At 41.7% G+C, this 21889-nt stretch overlaps 1 long non-coding RNA gene across 2 annotated transcripts in view; it reads left to right on the forward strand.

Annotated features, from left to right (window-relative positions):
* LOC126212806 (uncharacterized) overlaps positions 1–21889 on the forward strand; it is a 156467-nt gene that overhangs the window by 16250 nt on the left and 118328 nt on the right. For both annotated transcript variants that reach the window (XR_007540913.1, XR_007540912.1), the window contains exon 2: positions 2898–3067. This is a non-coding gene — a long non-coding RNA (uncharacterized LOC126212806). The remainder of the gene's footprint in view (positions 1–2897; positions 3068–21889) is intronic.

Consider the following 21889-nt stretch of genomic DNA (forward strand, 5'->3'; position numbering starts at 1 on the left):
CTGCACGAAGTGAAAGTGTGGGGCAGAGCTCAGTAAATTAAGGGAAACCCACACTGCACACCCAGAAATAGTTCGCGCTAAATCGCACGGCTATATTGCAGAGCAGATCTCTCTTCAGATTTACCGGAACGACCTTCCAAGCCAGCAAGCTGCCGACACTCGAACGACGAAACACCATAGAACGAAAGAAACGAAAGAAGCAAAGTCAACACGCGCAGTGATTCGCGCTCACTCTGTGGCGTCACGTATCACGGACACGACGTTTAACTCTGAGCAATATTCACATTTAAGGCTGTCCTACATACGTAGTTTACACTAAATTCAAAATAATTAAATTAAAAATATCCTTACATATCACGGTCATTTTTTGGCCACTCAAAACATGAGAACTGCAATATTGCATAAGATATTAACAAAAATGTAAATCATATTCAAGTAAGTTGTTCTGTACACACAAGAATTATGCTACTTAAAGAAATAGGATTATGTATCGCTCATGTAAGAGGAGCGCCCATCTGCCATTTGTTCATTTATTCTCTAAGACGTTACACAAAACGCATCTTTTACTTTTTTATTTAGTATTTTCACTAACGTCCATTTTCATCAATCAGTAAACCTAGGCTGAAATAGCATTCAACATTAATTACGGTATCACCATCAATTATGATTACGCATGCAATTAAATAACTCAAACTAACTCTTTATTACGTGCAGCTGCGGCAAGTTCAGAGTATTGGCACATTTATACAACCGTACTGCTACAAAATAGAGCAAGTTAAATACGTGAAATATTACTTTTGTAGTGTTTACGAACGTCTATAGCTTTCATTTCAGCCCGAAGAGCATGTTAGTTATTAATTATCAATGGCCTGTCACAATATTCGCCATGAAAAGTATTCCTACGTTTTGTGATAATTATCACAACATTTTGATCGATCTTGCGGTGGGCTCGTTTCCTCACCAACATCTCTGAGATATCTTTGTTTTCATGATATCGTGTTTAGGAGATCGCCCCTATTCGAGTCAGCACTCAGTTGCCAACGTTATACAGGGCATTTCATAAACAATCATTATATTTGCCACGTCTATATTTCTGAAACTAATAAACATATACCACGAATTTTGTTTTTTGAGGAGCGGGAACGGGAAACAGAAAAAACTTTTTTTTCATGCTTTTATATAGGTGTGTAATATACCCGTCTTGAGCAGTACAGCATATGTCAATGCGATATTAAAATTTTTCCCACACTACAGCGAGCATGTCTTGAGTTACAGCTTCCACAGCTGCTGTTATGTGATGTCTAAGTTGATTCATTGTTGTTCGTAATGGAGGCACACAAACAGAATCTTTTATAAACCCGCACAACAAATAATCACATACAGTCAGGTCCTGTTAGCTTGAAGGTCAGTAATGTAAGGCTGAATCATTTGGTTCAGTGCGACCGATCCATCGTTCGGTAATCATTTGATTTCAGAAATCCCGCTCCTTCAGATGCCAGTGTGGCGGTGCCCCACCTTGTCGGTAAATGAAGTCGTCCGAATCAGTCTCGAATTGTGGAAAAAGAAAGTTGTGAAGCATATCAAGGTATGAGCTTCCCGTAGCAGTGCTCTCGGAAAAGAAACGTGGACCTTACACCTTTTTCCTGTGAAACTACACAAAATACATTAAATTTTGGTGAATCTCTCTCATGTCGTAAAACTTCATCTGGTTCTTCTGTACCCCATATTCTCACATTATAACGGTTCACACTTCCATTTCAGCAGAATGTTGCCTCGTCACTAAACACGAAGCGTGGAAGAAAACTGTCATCCTCCATCTTCCTGAGAACGAAATTACAGAACTCAACACGTTGTTGTTTGTCACCTTCACGAAGAGCTTGCATTAGCTGAATTTTGTATGGTTTCGTGCGTAAACGTCGACGGAGCACACGCCAGATGGACATTTGGGGCATGTTGAGCTGTCATACGGACTTCTGCGGACTGCTTGTGAAACTATGGCGGATACGTTCGACGTCTGTGTCAGACACTCGGGGACGGCCCGGCGATTTTCTTTCACACAACCAGCCTGTTTCTCGGAATTGTGCATGCCATCATCTAATGCTCTGTGCTGTAGGCGTATCCACACCATACCTAGTACGAAGGTCACGATGAACTGTTCTTACTGACCAGCACTGCGCAAAACGTATAACACGAAACGCTCTCTGTTGTCGCGACACCATTTTTACCAGAACTGAGATGGGCGCAGACTGCTGCTACCTAGCGGAAACCACGTAAAACTCGAGAATTTGCTGTTTTCAGCACTAAGTTGTTCATGAACTTACCTCAAGTAACATAATTGTTATAATTTTTGAAATCGGATGGTAGTTTTTGATACACCCTGTGTTTCTTAGAGCGCAGTTGTCTGGATTTTTTTTTTTTTTTTTGAAAAAAAAGGTGAAGTAGTAAATAAATAAAAAATTTACATAATTACGTGTTTGCTTCTCAGGATCTTCTGAAAACTACTGCAGATACACGTTGGGACATGTTTTATTAGATTCATCAGACCAAGAACAACAAAATAAATGGAAATCGGACTTTACTTAAACCTCATACTGATATTCGATGGCTTCATATTGAGGAAGTTGCTCCATTTCAAGCAAAATCTTTTATTAGCCGTAACTCCATAACTAAACATTTGCGGACCTATGTTTATATGAACTTTTTACTTTAGTTTTAGTTGTGGAATAACAAATTAAAATATTTGCATACCTTCGTGAATCACCCTGTATATTCGGAACAACGGAGTGGCATCCATCTTGTAAAATGGTGTAATCCATATTACTTTACGCTACTTTATTCACTATACAGGTAGTGGTAAAAAATGTGTTTTGTGGTTACACTTGTTCGTAAAATTTCAGGTTGTTCAGCAGACTACAAGTGTGGTGAAGTTATTCTGAGGGAAAAGTTCTTTACTTGGCTCGACACCTGAGACCTTCTGCCATGTTCTGCAGAGGCTTTAGTTGGTTCGTCCGCATTTTTGTGGCGGTAGTCGTATGTACTGGCTGCAGTCACCCAGTTTCTGTTACAGGTAAAAAATTTTACTTTCTTCGATTCATAGGAGTCTGGGTATGATAACGGATAACAATTTTTGTGAAGTAATGAACAATATGTTTAACTTTTTCATTGAGATTTTTACGAATTTCTGTTTCCGAATCCTATATAGAAGCCACCGTACATAGTTTAACAACCGGCAACTCAGGTAAGTGTTTGATCCGTTACTACTACAGACACCTCATGGTGTGGGTGCTATTATATTTAATCACGGCAGTCTTATCTGGTGGTCTGAGAAGTTCACGCCGGCACCGTGGGGTGGCGGTCGTATTCAAACACACTAGATTGCTACTTGAAAATATTGAGCTTTTGTTTTTAAAACAGCGATAGACGATGTAAAATAATTGTCTCGTCCAAGGGTCACACAAACTTGTATCAGTACTGTACATTGCTCCTCGATGATAGGCAATACGTACGTCACACGCTACTTTCTTCCCAGTAGCATAACTGGCAGAGTCGGGCGTGACCTACCCGTGGTACACGCCGGAATGAACTTGTTGGGATAACTGCTTTGGGTAACGGTGCAGTCACAAGACTAGTGAGAGCGAACTATGCAACGTCATTGCGTATCACTGTATCATTGCTTTTAGTTTTGAGGAAAGCTCCAGTTGGAATGCCATTTGGTCTTCATGTTGCGTATACAGGATGGTTTTTACCACCGCGTACAGACTCTAGGGATTGATGGATGAGAGGATACGGAACAAGAAAGGTCTAATGAATTTGTGTCGGCAAACGCATGGTTTCCACGTTAGAAACCATTCATTCAATCGTACACTGTTACAAAGACTGCGGCCTAATACTCGCTGTACCACGCAGTGACAGTTTCACTATGTACTGCAAATGCTTTCCATGTGCCTCAACGTATGCGTGCATACGCGCCGTAGCGTGCTCTGTCTCACACCGGCCAGGCTGCACCATAACAGCGTCATAGGCAGGATGAATACGCTGCTCCACTGTCTCCACATCTGGAACTGGCTACGCGTGCACGATACTTCTGAGGTGGCCCCATAACCAGAAATCGCACGGGTTGAGATGCGGTGAACGAGCAGGCCATGCAACTGGACCACCTTCTCCAACCCATCAACCAGGGAAGACACGAATGAGATGCGTCTGGACGTTAACGGCAAAGTGTAGCAGCCACATAACCATTAGAATCATCAATAGCACTTCTTCCAGAAAGACGCCCGCAAGAAGTGCCGATAGTTCGGGCCTATTAGGCGATGTGGAAGGAAGACTGGTCCCAAAATACGGCCGCCAATTATCCCGGCCCACACATAACGGCTGCACCGATGCGGATGATTCGCTGTCGCCATACCGTGGGCTTTCTGCGTACCATCCCACAGATGCCTGTTATGAGAGTTGAAGATACCACTCCACGTAAAGGTGCCGTCACCCGTGAACAGGATGGGTAACACAGATCACGGAATCGTGGTTGCATGGTGAGCAAATCAGTGACAGAACTGTTCCCTATGTGGGAAGTCTGTCGCTAGTACGCCCTGCACACACCGTAAGTGGTAACGGTAGTAACAATCGTCATGGAGAATGTCCCACACGGTCGTCTGGCTTACCCTGTACAGGCCAGTCCACTGCCTGCTACTGAGATGGCGGTCGCCTTCCACAGTCCTGATTACATTTTCTTCCAACTCTAGTGTCTGATCATTTCGGGTACGTCCTTCACGACTTCCTGCATCCTAGGTCATGATGTGCGATAAACAGTACCACCCTCTATGAGGATATCATGCATACTGTAACTGTAGCTGCATGATATTACACTGCAGCTTCTGTAACAAAGAATGATCGAATAAATGGTCTCTGGCATACGGATCATGCACTTCTGGGCATCATCAGACATTTTTTGTTCCTTATCCTCTCATTGATCAATCACTAGAGTTTGTACATGGTTGAAAAAATCATCTTGTATATTCCATAGACCCTTACAGTGATAAAAGTAATCTGTCTGTGGAACGTGTCGGTAGAATTTGCACCAAGGTTTAATGATGCACATCTAGCTGTGTTATGTTCCACACCGTACCCTTCTTTTTTGTTTCTTTATAGAGACATACTGATGTTGCAGAGTTCATCTTTGACACGCAAGTTGAAAATGTGACACGAAACCAGCTGAACTGGAGAATCCGACAGTTCCCATGGCTATTTACTCATAATTTCGTATACAAACCGACTTCCTCTATTTCCCTCGTGTCCAAATAAAATCAGATATGACACATAAATTCTCCTCTAAGAGTCACGTGCTAAAACTTCACATCAATTTTAAACATATTTCGTGTTAACTGTATTAAAATCCTGCTTGAGTTGCAATATATTCCGTTTTCGTACGGTGTGTACCACCAGAAACGTATTTTCTGCTGTAACATCAATTGCGATCAACATTTATCCTCCATAAAAATTATCGGAGTAGCAGCCTCATTCAAAGAAACATTTATCCCATGTTTAATTGCCTATCAAAGTGAATAACCGTAAATTATATAAAATTTTCACAAGTTACCAGTGATATGTAGTACATGTGCCATAGAAAATCAGTGTTTGTGTAGCGCTTGTTGTAAGTAACATGTATCCCATTATCTGCATTTACTGTAAACTAACGATAATTTTCATTTGGTTTTCGACTAAAATCTCTAAAAATTTCACGAGATTAGTAGCGTTTATAGACGATATAAAGGAAACATCGATTTGCGTACGGACTGCTTCAGATCTTAACGCTAACTAGCTATACTTGGAGATTAACTGGTCCAGAACATAAAAAAGAACCTGCAGGCTTACTTCAATGATACTTGTTTACTGTTCTGTAAAACATTACACCAGCCACACTGCAGCCCTACTGTGAACACCGTCCTCGAACGTGGAAATAGTTAGCTGACGTTCGTCAGTTAAGATCAGTCGCCTGGAAGCTGCTGTATATGGGTGTTTCTGGAGAGTTACCAGCAGTCATGTAACAGATATGCCACAGATACCTGTTACTATCTCCTGCTGTCGCTTCTACACGGAGTACATGATCTGTCCCCACTGATCCACTTGGCTGTCATCAGCTTCTACAGGAAGTACATGATGTGTCAGGAAATACATGATCTGTCACCGCCCTTCCACTTGGCTGTAAGCGGTCTGTCAGTGGTAGGACTAGGCTGCATGGACAGTAGAGTGGGGACCAGGGAGGACCCAGCACGTGGTACCTATCACCCTAACCAACAAATAGGAGGTGCAGGCTTCCACTGAAATCGAAACTGAGTCAGTGAGACTGACTTCAGTTGTTGAGTAATATGGTATGTGCAGTGTCAAGAAGGGGAAAACACAAAAGGATAGCATCTTTTAACAGTATCAAGTACAAATGTACGGCAAGTGAATGTATCCATTAGGGAAATGCAGAAAACGATGTGAGGGAACACTGAGTGTACTCACTGTCGATGGCTGGGAGCCTTATTCAGCCTGCCGAAGATGTCATACCGTCAACTGCTGAGGGAACGGGGTGCTACCGGCAGCTGATTGTGCTCTGTGGCCACACTTGGATCATTCAACTGCCAGAGAAAGTTGAGAATGGTGGTCTCACTCATATAATTTCAGTGAGACTCGCAATTTGCTGCAGTGCAAAACTGGTCGTGCCCCCCACGTTCTGAATCGAATGTAACTACTGACTCAGAGTTCGAAGGTTCTGTGACAAAGCAGCCTGAAATTTCTTGGACTTGCATGAAGGGGTTGAGTACTCTATGAACACCTTAAATGGGTCAGGTGTTTGGTACACATCAAAGACTGCTGCTCAGATAGCTGTTTGGGTGCGGAGTGTACACAACAGCTTTCAGATTAGACTACTCTCCATCCAGTCCAGATAACGATAGGGACCTGAAAGTGTCAGTAATAGTTCCAAAGAAGAGTCACATACTGGCGAGAGTATTACAATTCAAGTGATTAACTGCTGAAGAACTGATAACAACGTGCCAGGTTTGAAGCTGGCCCAGTAGAGCTCACATAAAACCCGATACAGAAGGCTGGTGGAAATGCGGAACTGACAGCAGCGAGATACTGATAAAAATTTCAGCATGTATCGAAAATATACATGGAGATAGTATGGCATTTGTCGCAGGTCACAGGCAAATTGTACCAACCAAAACAGAAACGTAAACTCCATGTGAGGCTGTCTGGGAAAGACTCAGTATCATGGATGGGCATTAATTTGGAATCAGGTCCCTCTGTCAACTTCTAGATCTACTCCAGATGCAACCAAAAATTATAGAGAAAACGGAAGCACTGTGACATAAGTTTCCAAGTCACACTCTCATTGATGAAGTAGATGCTAATTGTGCAGCACTCGACTGAGAAAATGACAGAGGTGGGGGTGATAAGACTTCTGGTGAAACACCTCTAAATGTCTGAGAATTACCTAAAACACTGTTTGGGAGCCCACTAGTGATATTGCATGTGATAGTTTCAAAATGACCATACCTCTTTGAGGAAGCTCACACAGAAACTAGTATCAATGACCATGAAGCAACAATGATTTACAACGTACAAATGGGAACTAAAACAAGTAGCAGAATACATATATGTTCAGCAAACCAGATATAGGAGCTCTGTCCGGCACACAGTTTTAATCTGTCAGGAAGTTTTAATCTGCCAGGAAGTTAGATATAGAAGCAGTTGTGACCAATTTGAATACAAAACTCCGGAGAAAAACATGTAGAAAAATTGTGGTTCAGGTTTATAAGAACAGTCAGTTGTGCACTTTGTACGTATGTAGAGCAGTTCATGATAAGAGGGATACTCCACAGTCTGGAGTCATTTTAAAGAAACATCTAAAGAAAAACAGACAACTGGTCAATGAATGCTAGGTAAACGTGGGGCTACATGTAGGAAGATGCTAAATGAGATGTATTTAGCTGATGAAAGAGAATTTCGTCTAACCTACTCAGACTACCGAGTCGCAGATAGGCACAACAAAAGGACTCTCATAATTAAAGCTTTTGGTCATTAAGGCTGCAGTCAACAATAGACAACAAGCACACACACACACATATGCACTCACGCAAACGCAACTCACACACATGGCTGAACTCTCAGGCAACTGAAACCACACTGCAAGCAGCAGCACCACTGCATGATGATAGTGGCGACAGGGTGGGGTTAAAGATGAGGTTGGGGTGGGGAGGGGTAGGGGTTGTATGTGGGGGTGGCGGACAGTGAAGTGCTGCATGTTAGATGGTGGTAAGGGGACAGTTGGGGAGGAGGAGGGAAGTATCAGAAAATGAGATAAATAGAAAGACTGTCTTTGGTGGTGAAATGATGGTTATGTAGTGATGGAATGGGAATAGGGAAGGAGCTGGATGGGTGAGAATAGTGACTAACAAAGGTTCCCACAACCCGCCTGGCGTCCTCCTTTGCTAGTCACTGTCCTCACCCATCCAGCAAGGTGCCCTGTTCCCACCCCAGCGCTACACAGACGTCATTCCACCACCACCCCCATTTTTATTTCTCTACGTTTCTGCTACTTCCCCTCCCTCCCCACCTCTCCGCTGCCCTCTGTCTAACCTGTAGCACTTCACTGTCCAGCACCCCACCATACTGTTGCTCCCCTCCCTGCCACAGCCTCCTCCTCTCCCCACACCCAGTCGCCACCTCCACCATGCACTCGTGCTGCTGCTCACAATGTGGTTTCAGTTGCCTGAGACTTCAGTCGTTTGTGTCAGTGGCGTGCGTGCGCTCTTGTGTGTGTGTGTGTGTGTGTGTGTGTGTGTGTGTGTGTGCTAGTCTACTGTTGACGAAGGCCTTATTGGACAAAAGCTTTAATTCTGAGAGTTTTTTGTTGTGCCTGTCTATGACTCAGCATTACCGCTCTATGGTGAGTTGCAACTTTCGTTTTTGTAATATTGTTACATTCCATCCTGGATTTTTCATAATTTGACTCCTACTGAGAATACTGTAACAGAATAGGAAGGATCTCTCACAAAACCAAGAAAAGGTACTATGTAAAGCTGGTACCAAAGTTAGTGTCAGAGCACTCGTGAACTGGGTAATGACAGCAATTAAGAGTAGCAAATCAAAATCAGAAATTCCGAATGAGTATCCTGAAATGTTTCTCTAGAGATGGTACTGTGGGGTATTGCTCCAATTTGTGACGGTGACAGATATAGATGTAGAATTAGTGTCACTAGTGTTGGGAAACAGCTGAGATTTAACAAGGCTCCAGAGCGTGATGGAATCTCTATCAGACCCTCCACCGAACTTTCGCCTGAGTTAGCCCCTCTCTTAACCAAAATCTATTGTAAATCTCTAGCACAAATAACAGTGCTCAGTAGTTGGAAGAAGTTCAAGGAGACACGCATCTAGTAGAAAAGCATCACGAGTCATTCACAAAACTACAGTGCAATATCCTTGCCATCCATTTGTTATAGGATTCTTGAACATATTCTCAGCTCAAACGTAATGAGGTTCCTTGAATAGAAGGACCTCATTGCCAATCAGTACAGATTTGGAAAACTGTCACATTTCCTTCATGACATCGTTAAAGCCTTAAACAAGGCAGTAAGGTAAATGAAGTAATTTAGGATTTTCGATAAAATTATTTGACTCACTACCATAACCACACTTATTACCAAAAGTAAGATTACATGCGGTATGATACGAAATTTGTGACTTAACTGATGATTTCTTTGGTAGGGAGGACTCAGCATGTTACCTTCAATGTAGAGAAATTGGTGTGTACAATGTAAGTGTATTGGGATCCACAGTTTCTGTTGTATATCAATGGTCTTGCAGCAGATTAATGATTTTAGAATTTTCGCGGATGATGCACTTATCTATAATGATGTACTATCTAAAGAATTCTGCACAAACATTGAGTAAGATCTTGACAAAAAATTATACTCATCAATGAAAGAGTACAGCTGGTACCAGTTAATTCATACAAATCTCTGGGCGTTACAATTTGGGACATGAAACGGAACGATCATGTGCCCTCAATTGGAGATAAGACAGGTGGAAGGCTTTGGTTCATTGGTAGAATACTAGGGTGATGGAATCAGTCCACAGAGATGACTGTTTACAATTGCCTCATGTGACGATACCAAGAATGTTGCTGTAGTGTGTGGGAGCTGTATCAAATTGGACTGGCAGCAGGTATTGTAAATATGTAGAGAAGAGCAACACGAACAGTCAATGATTCTTTGATCCATGGAGAAACTGAGCTGGCACACTTTGAAGATAGACGGATACTATTCCAAAAAAGCCCACTTTGGAAATTTCAAGAAGCTGCTTTACACCTCGAATCTAGGAATATACTACAACCCACTACATATCTCTCTTACAGGTGTGGTGCGAATGAAATTAGCTGACTTACAGGACGCACACAGGCAATTTAAACAATCATACCCAAGCTCCATTTGTGACTGGAATGTGAAGAAGCCCTGGTAACTGATACAGTAAGAAGTACCCTCTGCCTTCCGCATCAGAGCGGTTTGCAGAGTATGAATGCTGATGTATACGTAGATTAACAGAGTTGATGGGGTTATTGAACAGAATCTGTAAGATTTGTGTTTGAGAAATAACTTCCCTTTTTCTTAAGCATCTAAACTCTGTGGATAGTGGGTTAAAATTAAGAGCTATATTGTATGTAAGATCTCCGTTAATCAATGACCGATATTTCAGTCCATTGTGGATTCCACTATTCTGGCTTACGTGGAAATATGCTGTCACGCATACTTGAGAACCCCACACGACAGTTTCAAGGGAGCTCTCTAGCGATCACTTTCTGGTGTGTTCCCCAAGTTCATGCGTTGACTGTGTTGCGAGGGCGAGTTTGGCTATTCGCACTCTACACGTTCTTATAAGTCCTTTGGTGGTTGTAACGTAGTTAACGTGAGGAGCGTATAGTGTGAGGTCCGCCAGAGTTTTACACCTTTCGCTCGCCACACCTTCACGATGGTAGTCATTCTCAGTTAACCTCACAGATCGCCGATCCCTCTGACACTGTCCTGGTCATGCTGCCACCCTAACAGCTTCATTCTTCACACCAATGCAGCTGACCATTAGCAGCAGAAGAGCCGCCCACTATTATTAAAAGGCTCTGTGCCAACTCTCTAATACTGTCCCAGACTGTGAGGTACCGGGTTCAGACCCCTTTCTGCTATTGGCACAGTGCAGATCACTGTCAGTGCCATCCCTCGACCCCTCCCATCCCCCCCCTTCCCCCCCCCCCCCCCCCCACGGCGCAGTTGCGCTGTCGAGTGTCTACAGGGTGAGTCACTAACTATTGCCACCAAGAATAACTTGAAAAGTATGACAAGACCTCAAACGTTTCTGGGAGAAAATTTGCATGGGCCAAGGGGACCATAATGTGACGCTGGTTTTTTGTTGCTAGGTGGGATCGTGTCAGAGATGTGAAGGTCTACTTTGTTTTTTTTTTTTTAAATAACATGCTACAGTTGGGTACTTATCGAGACGAATCCAATGATGTGTAACAGGAAGTTCTTTGAAGGTCAACGAGGGTCACAAATGTGGCATGAACATCGATTTACAGAAGGTGTTCGAATTTCTCCAACCTTCTTATGATGGACTGAGTGGTATTCCTTATCACATCGGCACTTATCAAAGCAGCAGCTCTGACATTTCTCTCTTGCATATCTCAGGTGTAGTTGGGGCGTCTTTATAAACAATGTCTTTTATGAAACCCCACAAGAAAAAAATCCAGAGGTGTCAGGTCTGGCGAATGAACCGACAACGACACATCTCCTCCGCGTTCAATCCAACAATTTGGGAATTGTCTCGGCAACTCATTTCTAGACATCAACGAAAAATGTGCTGGACACCCATCGTGTTGATACCACAATCTGTTCCTCGTTCCTAAAGGTATTTCTTCCAAAAACAAACATAATGTTTCTTGCAGGAATGTGGTGTACTTCCTACCATTAAGATTTCCTTCGATGAAATAGGGGCCTATATTCTCCAGAATACTTTTTCAATGACACCTAATGAGACTGCACAACAAGAACTGCTTCATGGACCAATTACTTTTGTTGGTTGCAAGATAAAATTTTCTTGTACTACTAACGAGGTTGTTAGTGGCAATTCTTGGTTGACCTTGGCCATATTAAGAGGAGGTGATTCACCATTATCTGGACTGGAAAGTTACAACGAGAGAGATATTATAGCTTTTCGTATGTTTTCAATTGGAGTGTTACCTAACAGGAACTATGGAACTTGTGTAGTGATGACAGACAAGCCTTTTTCTTTATACACAAGAAATAGGAGGAAGATCAATGCTGATGACTGAATATTTGGTGCAAGATCTTTTTTTTAAAAAGACTTAAAACACTAATCAGTTACTCAATCATCTTTATCTTCTATGGGTTGCAGGGGTACTGACCCCTGGGGAGGTGGGTGGGTGTTTTCGCATGGCTGTCTTCACTTAGACGCTGTGTGTGCCTCCATATTGGCGGTGACCTTGAACGAGTTTCTTCTTGCATGGCTGTCTTTGTTTATTTTTATTTGTTTATTGTTGTCTTATTTCTTTTTTACGAGTTTATGTTTTTTTTTATTTTATTATTAATTGTTTTGCTGTGTTCTGTTACACGCTGTGTGCGCCGCCATCTTTGCGGGTGACCTTGAACGGGACTTAGCCGCAGTTTGTCTCAATTTATCATACACATATGTAAAGGTACGACGTATAGGGTGAGTATGTTGAGGATATCTTTCAGCATATAGGTCTCTAGCTGTCACTGAATTTCGTTGGCACTCTCCTTAAATGAGAAGCATATCGACTTGTTTTTCGAAGGAACACATCATTCACACTCGCTTGATTCGGCGATACTAGTCTTACCATTCCTGTTAGTGTTCTATTGCGAGCCCGTCGAATGGTGTTTGCATGTGAAAGAGGCGTTAGCTAGATATACCACATTCGGCGACTATTTACTATCTGCATGATATACGAGAGAGAGTTGTCAGAGTATGTGCTTCTATGAGTGGTAAGGAATACCACTCAATCCATGATAAGAAGATTGCAGTAATGCATTGATACCGATGGTCATCACTTTGAACACCTTCTGTGAATGGACGTTCAAGCCACCTTTGTGACGTTCGTTGACCTTCAAAGACTTTACTGTTACACATCATTGGATTCGTCTCGTTAACCGTTTTCAGAAAATAAATACCAAACTATAGAACCCCATTTTAAAAAAAAAAAACAAGTTGACCGTCATACCTCTGACACTGGTTAGCACTGAAATACCGTGCCAAGAAGAGAATTTTCTGATTTCGTTATACAGCAAGAGCCACGGATAATTTTTGGCACCTTTTTTGAATAGCCACATAAGATCGACACTGCCACCACCGGCATCTCACAGAATCATTTGAGTACTGACTAATTGCACAGACCAGTTATCTGTTCTGTTAATGAATAATAAGTTTCTGTTCCCTAAACAATCGGTTGGACACTCTTATTTTATGCGCAATCATTTACTTAAACAAGGTCCTATTCCAAGTGATGCAATAATCCTAGCATTGAACTGAAAACTAATTACCTCCCATAAAAAAAAAACAATAACTTGTGTGGAATAGTCCCCTTAGAAAAATTATAAAGGACTGTGCTTAAACTGACAAAACAATATTTTACTGTGCTTAAACTGACACACAATATTTTTAGCGCAACGCAATCTGACTTTCAATAATCCCTACAAAAGAATGGCCCTGACACAATAACCTATACCAGTTATGAATCACTTAACTCACAGAAATTTTCGTTATTCGAACTACTGCAATACAGCGTGCGCCAATAGTGCCAGCTGAATAAAAGATTCTAACTACTGAAGGCACTAACTGCTGATAGGCATAGTCAGCTAATGAAAGATTTTGATAGAGAATAAACAATGTATTTACCTTAATAGTGTTCAAATGTCATAATATATACATCAGTTCATGACATCCAGTCTTACAAATTTAGTCTCTCTGATGGACATACGTCCAGATCATCCGCTGTCAAAACTCCCCACATCCACCACTGCTGGCGGCTCACCTCCAACTGCGCAACGCTACGCGCTGTTAACAGCCAACTGCCCAACACTACAATAGCAACTATTCCAACAATGCCAACCAGCCACAGACTGCACACAGCACAGCCAGTGATTTTCATACAGAGCGCTACATGGCGTTACCAACATAAAAACCTAAATAGCCCACTTACATAGTTGACACTATAAGTATTCAGTCAGGCCAAGCTTTGACGTACTCCACGTATTTTTCATACAAGGATAGTTGATGTTTTATTAAAGTGTAATTGCCAAGAAAAGATTTGAAGTATTCAACTTAAAGGTTGTTCGTATTAAAATCTTAGTGCGGTGTAACAGTTATCTGTAAAAATTATGATAATTCATAACAGTGACTGGTTAGGCTTGAAGGGCAAGCTTAATGATGATTGTGCAGGTCTGAAGTTAAAGTGTTTATAATGTCATGTATAGATATTTAATAGTGTTTCTTATATCGTGTTGTGACTAAAATGTACAACCGTCATCTGAGTCTACTGATGGACCAGTTTCAGGGTCCTCATGCTAAGTGCTGAAGCAAATTTAAGTCATGTAACAATTATAGGATTAGTGATGTACCCTTGCCAGATTTCTAATATTTGTATGCTATAATAAGCAACTGTCTACAACTATTGAAATTATACTGCATCCAGGCACCACATATCCCTTTTGTGACAAATAGTATAAAGAAGCAAATGTTACCCTACAACAGAAATAATAGTAAGGTTGTTGTTATTATCGTCTTGAATACAAAGACTGATTTCACGCAGCTCTCTGTGCTACTCATCCTGTGCAGGTCTCTTCGAATCCAAGTAACTGCTGCAACCTACATCCTTCTCAACCTGTTTGCTGTATTCATTACTTGGTCTCCCTGTATGACTTAAATGCCCCCCCCCCCTCCCGTCCCCTACCGCGCTTCCCCCCAGCACTAAATTAGTGTTCTCCTGATGTCTCAGTAGTTGCAGGGGCAACAGTCTGGATGATTGACTGATCTGGCCTTGTAACACTAACCAAAACGGCCTTGTAGTGCTGGTACTGCGAACGGCTGAAAGCAAGGGGAAACTACGGCCGTAATTTTTTCCCGAGGAAATGCAGCTTTACTGTATGGATAAATGATGATGGCGTCCTCTTGGGTAAAATAGTCCCGAGGTAAAATAGTCCCCCATTCGGATCTCCGGGCGGGGACTACTCAGGAGGACGTCGTTATCAGGAGAAAGAAAACTGGCGTTCTACAGACCGGAACATGGAATTTCAGATCCCTTAATCGGGCAGGTAGATTAGCAAATTGAAAAAGGGAAATGGATAGGTTTGTTGGATATAGTGTGAATTAGTGAAGTTCGGTGGCAGGATGAACAAGACTTTTGGTCAAGTGGATACAGGGTTATATATACAAAATCAAATAGGGGTAATGCAGGAATAGGTTTAATAATGAATAAAGCAATAGGAATGCGGGTAAGCTATTACAAACAGCACAGCGAACGCATTGTTGTGGCCAAGATAGACACGAAGCCCACGCCTACTACAGTAGTACAAGTTTATATGCCCACTAGCACTGCAGATAACGAAGAAATTGAAGAAATGTATGATGAGATAAAAGAAATTATTCAGATAGTGAAGGGAGACGAAAATTTAATAGTCATGGGTGACTGGAATTCGATAGTAGGAAGAGAAGGAAACGTAGTAGGTGAATATGGATTGGGGTTAAGAAATGAAAGAGGAAGCCGCCTGGTGGAATTTTGCACAGAGCATAACTTAATCATAGCTAACACTTGGTTCAAGAATCATAAAAGAAGGTTGTATACATGGAAGAAGCCTGCAGATACTGACAGGTTTCAGATAGATTATATAATGGTAAGACAGAGGTTTAGGAACCAGGTTTTAAATTGTAAGACATTTCCAGGGGCAGATATGGACTCTGACCACAATCTATTGGTTATGAACTGCAGAATAAAACTGAAGAAACTGCAAAAAGGTGGGAATCTAAGGAGGTGGGACCTCGATAAACTGAAAGAACCAGAGGTTGTACAGAGATTCAGGGAGAGCATAAGGGAACAATTGACAAGAATGGGGGAAAGAAATACACTAGAAGAAGAATGGGTAGCTTTGAGGGATGAAGTAGTGAATGCAGCAGAGGATCAAGTAGGTAAAAAGACCAGGGCTAGTAGAAATCCTTGGGTGATAGAAGAAATATTGAATTTAATTGATGAAAGGAGAAAATATAAAAATGCAGTAAATGAAACAGGCAAAAAGGAATACAAACGTCTCAAAAATGAGATCGACAGGAAGTGCAAAATGGCTAAACAGGCATGGGCAGAGGACAAATGTAAGGATGTAGAGGCTTATCTCACTAGGGGTAAGATAGATACTGCCTACAGGAAAATTAAAGAGACCTTTGGAGAAAAGAGAACCACTTGTATGAATATTAAGAGCTCATATGAAAACCCAGTTCTAAGCAAAGAAGGGAAGGCAGAAAGGTGGAAGGGGTATATAGAGGGTCTATACAAGGGCGATGTACTTGAGGGCAATGTTATAGAAACGGAAGAGGATGTAGATGAAATGGGAGATATTATACTGCGTGAAGAGTTTGATAGAGAATTGATAGACCTGAGTCGAAACAAGGCCCCCGAAGTAGACAACATTCCATTAGAACTACTGACGACCTTGGGAGAGCCAGTCCTGACAAAACTCTACCATCTGGTGAGCAAAATGTATGAGACAGCCGAAATACCCTCAGACTTCAAGAAGAATATAATAATTCCAATCCCAAAGAAAGCAGGCGTTGACAGATGTGAAAATTACCGAACTATCAGTTTAATAAGTCACGGCTGCAAAATACTAATGCGAATTCTTTACAGACGAATGGAAAAACTGGTAGAAGCCGACCTCGGCGAAGATCAGTTTGGATTCCATAGAAATGTGGGAACACGTGAGGCAATACTGACCCTACGACTTATCTTAGAAGCTAGATTAACAAAAGGCAAACCTACGTTTCTAGCATTTGTAGACTTAGAGGAAGCTTTTGACAATGTTGACTGGAATACTCTCTTTCAAAACCTGAAGGTGACAGGTGTAAAATACAGGGAGCGAACGGCTATTTAAAATTTGTACAGGAACCAGATGGCAGTTATAAGAGTCGAGGGACATGAAAGGGAAGCAGTTGTTTGGAAGGCAGTGAGACAGGTTTGTAGCCTCTTCCTGATGTTATTCAATCTGCATATTGAGCAAGCAGTAAAGGAAGCAAAAGAAAAATTCGAAGTAGGTATTAGTATCCATGGAGGAGAAATAACTTTGAGGTTCGCCGATGACATTGTAATTCTGTCAGAGACAGCAAAGGACATGGAAGAGCAGTTGAACGGAATGGACAGTGTCTTGAAAGGAGGATATAAGATGAACAGCAATAAAAGCAAAACGAGGATAATGGAATGTAGTCGAATTAAGTCGGGTGATGCTGAGGGAATTAAATTAGGAAATGAGGCACTTAAAGTAGTAAAGGAGTTTTGCTATTTGGGGAGCAAAATAACTGATGATGGTCGTAGCAGAAAGGATATAAAATGAAGACTGGCAATGGCAAGGAAAGCGTATGTGGATAAATTTGTTAACATCTAGTATTGATATAAGTGTCAGGAAGTCGTTTCTAAAGGTATTTGTATGGAGTGTAGCCATGTATGGAATTGAAACATGGACGAAAAATAGTTTGGACAAGAAGAGAATAGACGTTTTCGAAATGTAGTGCTTCAGAAGAATGCTGAAGATGGATAGAGCACATAACTAATGAGGAGGTACTGAGTAGAATTTGGGAGAAGAGGAGTTTGTGGCACAACTTGACTAGAAGAAAGGATCGGTTGGATGGACATGTTCTGAGGCATCAAGGGATCACCGATTTAGTATTGGAGGGCAGAGTGGAGGGTAAAAATCGTAGAGGGAGACCAAGAGATGAATACACTAAGCAGATTGAGAAGGATGTAGGCTGCAGTAGGTACTGGGAGATGAAGAAGCTTGCACAGGATAGAGTAACATGGAGAGCTGCATCAAACCAGTCCGAGGACTGAAGACCACAACAACAACAACGATGTCTCAGTGTGTGTCCAATCAACAGATCCCTTCTTCTAATTAGGTTGTGCCACCAGTATCTGTTTTCTCCATATCTGTTCGTACTTCCTCACTGATTATGTGTTGTGGAACAGTGGGGCTTTCTGCGAGCGATGTGCGGTAGGAGAAGTAAGGTTTGCTAAGAAATTACCGGACGTCACTCGCACTGAAAATGTACCTAAGGACCAGTTTAAAACTGGGTTTGAAGAATATTACAAGGGGGGAATATAAGTAGTATGTTAACGTCGGCCTCGACTGTTCCGTCCGCACAATGACACGTCGGACACGGTTGGCTCTGTAAAAAAACTTGGCACATAGAAAGTAAATGATTAAGCAAACACAAATTTAGGGTAACTGACACTATAATTACGAGCTTGGACTTAACGTACATATAACATGTTAACACTTACGTCAATAACAATGACAGAACTTGAGTGGTTTGAAAAGTTTACAAATCACGTAGAAATGTCCATTCATTAACTACTCAACGTTTTTCACACATGCTAGTGCCACATGCAACAAAATGACGTAGTTAAATATTATACAATGGCAAATAAATGGCTCTTGGCCTCTTTCATTACTCAGATCAGTGTTTTGTGTGACGAGATGTGGCTGTGTGAAAATACATCTCATCGCCTCCCGTGTGGAGAATGAGAACTACTGGATTCTCGTGATCCATACGTAATTCCAGTGATGTTATAGTTGCACACAGTACATTCGTTCATCTAAATTGTCAAAATCACACTCTTCAATTAATTAAAATAACATATACATCATAATATCCACAATATGTATCAAATAAGTGCATAGAAGTGTTTATGCTTCTTTTCGCACTATAATACTTCAGTTCATTGTGGTCGGTGCCACAGTTATTTGTGTTCGTCTGTCTATGCACAGGCGGTGACCTTCATTCTTGAAAAGTAACTGTACAACGCATTGATCTAGCTTCCATATTATTAAATTTAATAAACTCAGTCCTGATGAAAAGGGAGAAACTTATAATCTAACATGAAAATCAAAGGTAGATTGCTTATACACTAATCACTTTCTGTACATTTGTACGATGTTTTAGTTAGTTCAGGCGTTTTGTCTCTTTCGTAGAGTTTTTTGTGTGAATTGCACGGTATTTGCTTATCGCTTAAATTTACACTAATAAATATTCATGTTGCACATGAACACAAAACACTTTGACGCTCTTCGCCGTGAGTTGTCGATGGTGGTTTGTGGTCTTATCTCACCGCACCTTGACATGGCTACGTGGGCAAGACAAGGACATTGAGAAGCTGGCGTCTCATTATGTTAAATGTTCGTCCATGTAGATAAATTTCCGTGAGTTGTGTTTCTCTTGGTGCCTATTTTTTATCATGAAACAATAAAGAAAATCTGACTTAGGTTATGCTTAACAGTAAGCTTACATCACTTATAGGGTAAGGGATAAGGGTGTGAACATCATATTTACAAAGCTAGCGTGAGTACTCGCTCACTTAATTTATACATTGTTCAGTAATATCTTATTTCCGCTCCGAAATGACTATACCAGCCAACCGTTGTGGCCGAGCGGTTCTAGGTGCTTCAGTGCGGAGCCGCGCTGATGCTACGGTCGCAGGTTCGAATCCTGCCTCCGGCATGGATGTGTGTGATGTCCTTAGCTTAGTTAGATTTAAGTAGATCTAAGTCTGGGGGACTGATGACCTCAGATGTCAAGTCGCACAGTTGTCAGAGCCATTTTTTTTACTATGTACACTCAGTACTTGACATGAGTCTTTGGTTTGGATGTATTTATTGTTATACAGGTCTCTATGTTCGGGGAAATGACCATGTCCATATTTTGAATTGCCGCTGGACACGCGACAAAGTCAATCAACTAGCATTCTCAGAGGGGCATATCTTTAAATGTGAAAACTTTCATTTTGAATACGCATTATTCGGTATTCCTGCGCTCTGTAGTATTCGCTTCGCGTGGCGATCCGCAAATATTTAAGCTGGCCATGTCAAGGGACAAATGACTCATAAATTCTGTGAATGTTTCCGTCAGGGTCACGTCGTTCGTTGCCTTGTTTTCCTTCTTACCGCTCAGTCCACATGGTTCATTATCTCACTTGCCGCTGGAGTTTCTTTTATCATCCGCACGTCTATATGTGTCGTTACATGCTGCGGTTACGAATAATTGTTCTCTCTCCATCGTGTCGCGCCGTCTGTTCCTCGGATAAAATTATCTTCGTCTTACATCTAACAAAATTCATCATGTAGAATGTCGGCAGTCGGCTCACCGGCTACGTCCTTCCTTTCTATTCAACTAAAAACTCAATATAAATCGGCATCCAAGGCCAGCAGTCGCGTAGGACTTCATCTTCTTAATAACTAACTTAAAACTAATCCTATAATTTCTCCCGTAAATCTGGTCGGCGACTTTCCTTAGTAATTTTCTTTTCTTCTTTTTTCTGTGCGGCAGTGTCTGGACTCATGGGTTCATTCTTCTTCTTGTCTTTCAGCGGTCTTTTTGTAGATGTGATCGGCAAAATCTTCCTCAATGGTCATTATCATTTTCTTGGCTCGAAGCATACTTCTTAATGTACTGATTGTGGTATAGACCCTTTATTCCTCCAGACACGTGATCGGCTATCAGATAGCAACCAATGTGTGGTTTGGGCAAAATTATGTATGGACTCTCGTACAAGCGCCTCCACTTTTTATTTAGACGGTACAGTAATGAAGGTTTGCAATGTGTCCTCACTAATACTTTTTCATTGAGTTTGTAGTCTACCACTTTCCCGTTCTTCTTACCGTGTGCTCTCTTTCTGATATTCGCATGGACAGTATGTGAAATCATGGCCTGAGTTTTTCATCGAGTTCTTCTTCATCACTCTGAATTTTAGGTATAGGATCGACCCAGTCGTTGCGTTCCCTTTGATTCGACATTAGTTCTTGTGGCGTGTAACCGGTTGACATGTGGGGCCGGTTTTTGACTATCTGCTCCAATGGGGTTATAATTCCACCCATTTTGTTTGGCGTGTCGGAATATATGTGCGGATTAATCGGTTGAATTCCTTAAATACTCGTTCCGTCAAGTTTAACTGTGGTCTGAATTTCGAAATCAAAATTTGCTTGATGTTGTTCCTTGGGAGAAAACCTCTCCATTGTTTGCCCATAATGTTCGAGGCATTGTCCGAAAGTATGGCCTCCGGTTTGCTGAAACGTGGGAAGTAATCCTGCTCTATTCTTCTTGGCTTTCTGGCATTCTAGACAATTTTGTAGGAGTTTGTGTACCTTTTTTCCATGCATATTAGGAACGTAGCAATACATCGATATTTTCTTCTTGCATTTTATAGGATCGAAGTGCCCCCAAGACAGGTGGGTATACCATAACAAATGTTCCACATAGGCATGGGGTATGCACACGCACCTTCTTCCAGTTTCTGTTGTCCGATGAACTAATACTCTTTCAAGTAATTTGTAAAATTTCGCTAACCGGTGTTGAGGTTCAAATGGTTCAAAAGGCTCTGAGCACTAAGGGACTTAACATCTGAGGTCATAAGTCCCCTAGAACTTAGAAATACGTAAACCTAACTATCCTAAGGACATCACAGACATCCATGCCCGAGGCAGGACTCGAACCTGCGACCGCAGCGGTCGCGTGGTTCCAGACTGAAGCGCCTAGAACCGCTCGGCCACTCCGGCCGGCTAACCGGTGTTGA

This window comes from Schistocerca nitens, chromosome 11, assembly GCF_023898315.1.
Source record: "Schistocerca nitens isolate TAMUIC-IGC-003100 chromosome 11, iqSchNite1.1, whole genome shotgun sequence".
NCBI lineage: Eukaryota > Metazoa > Arthropoda > Insecta > Orthoptera > Acrididae > Schistocerca > Schistocerca nitens.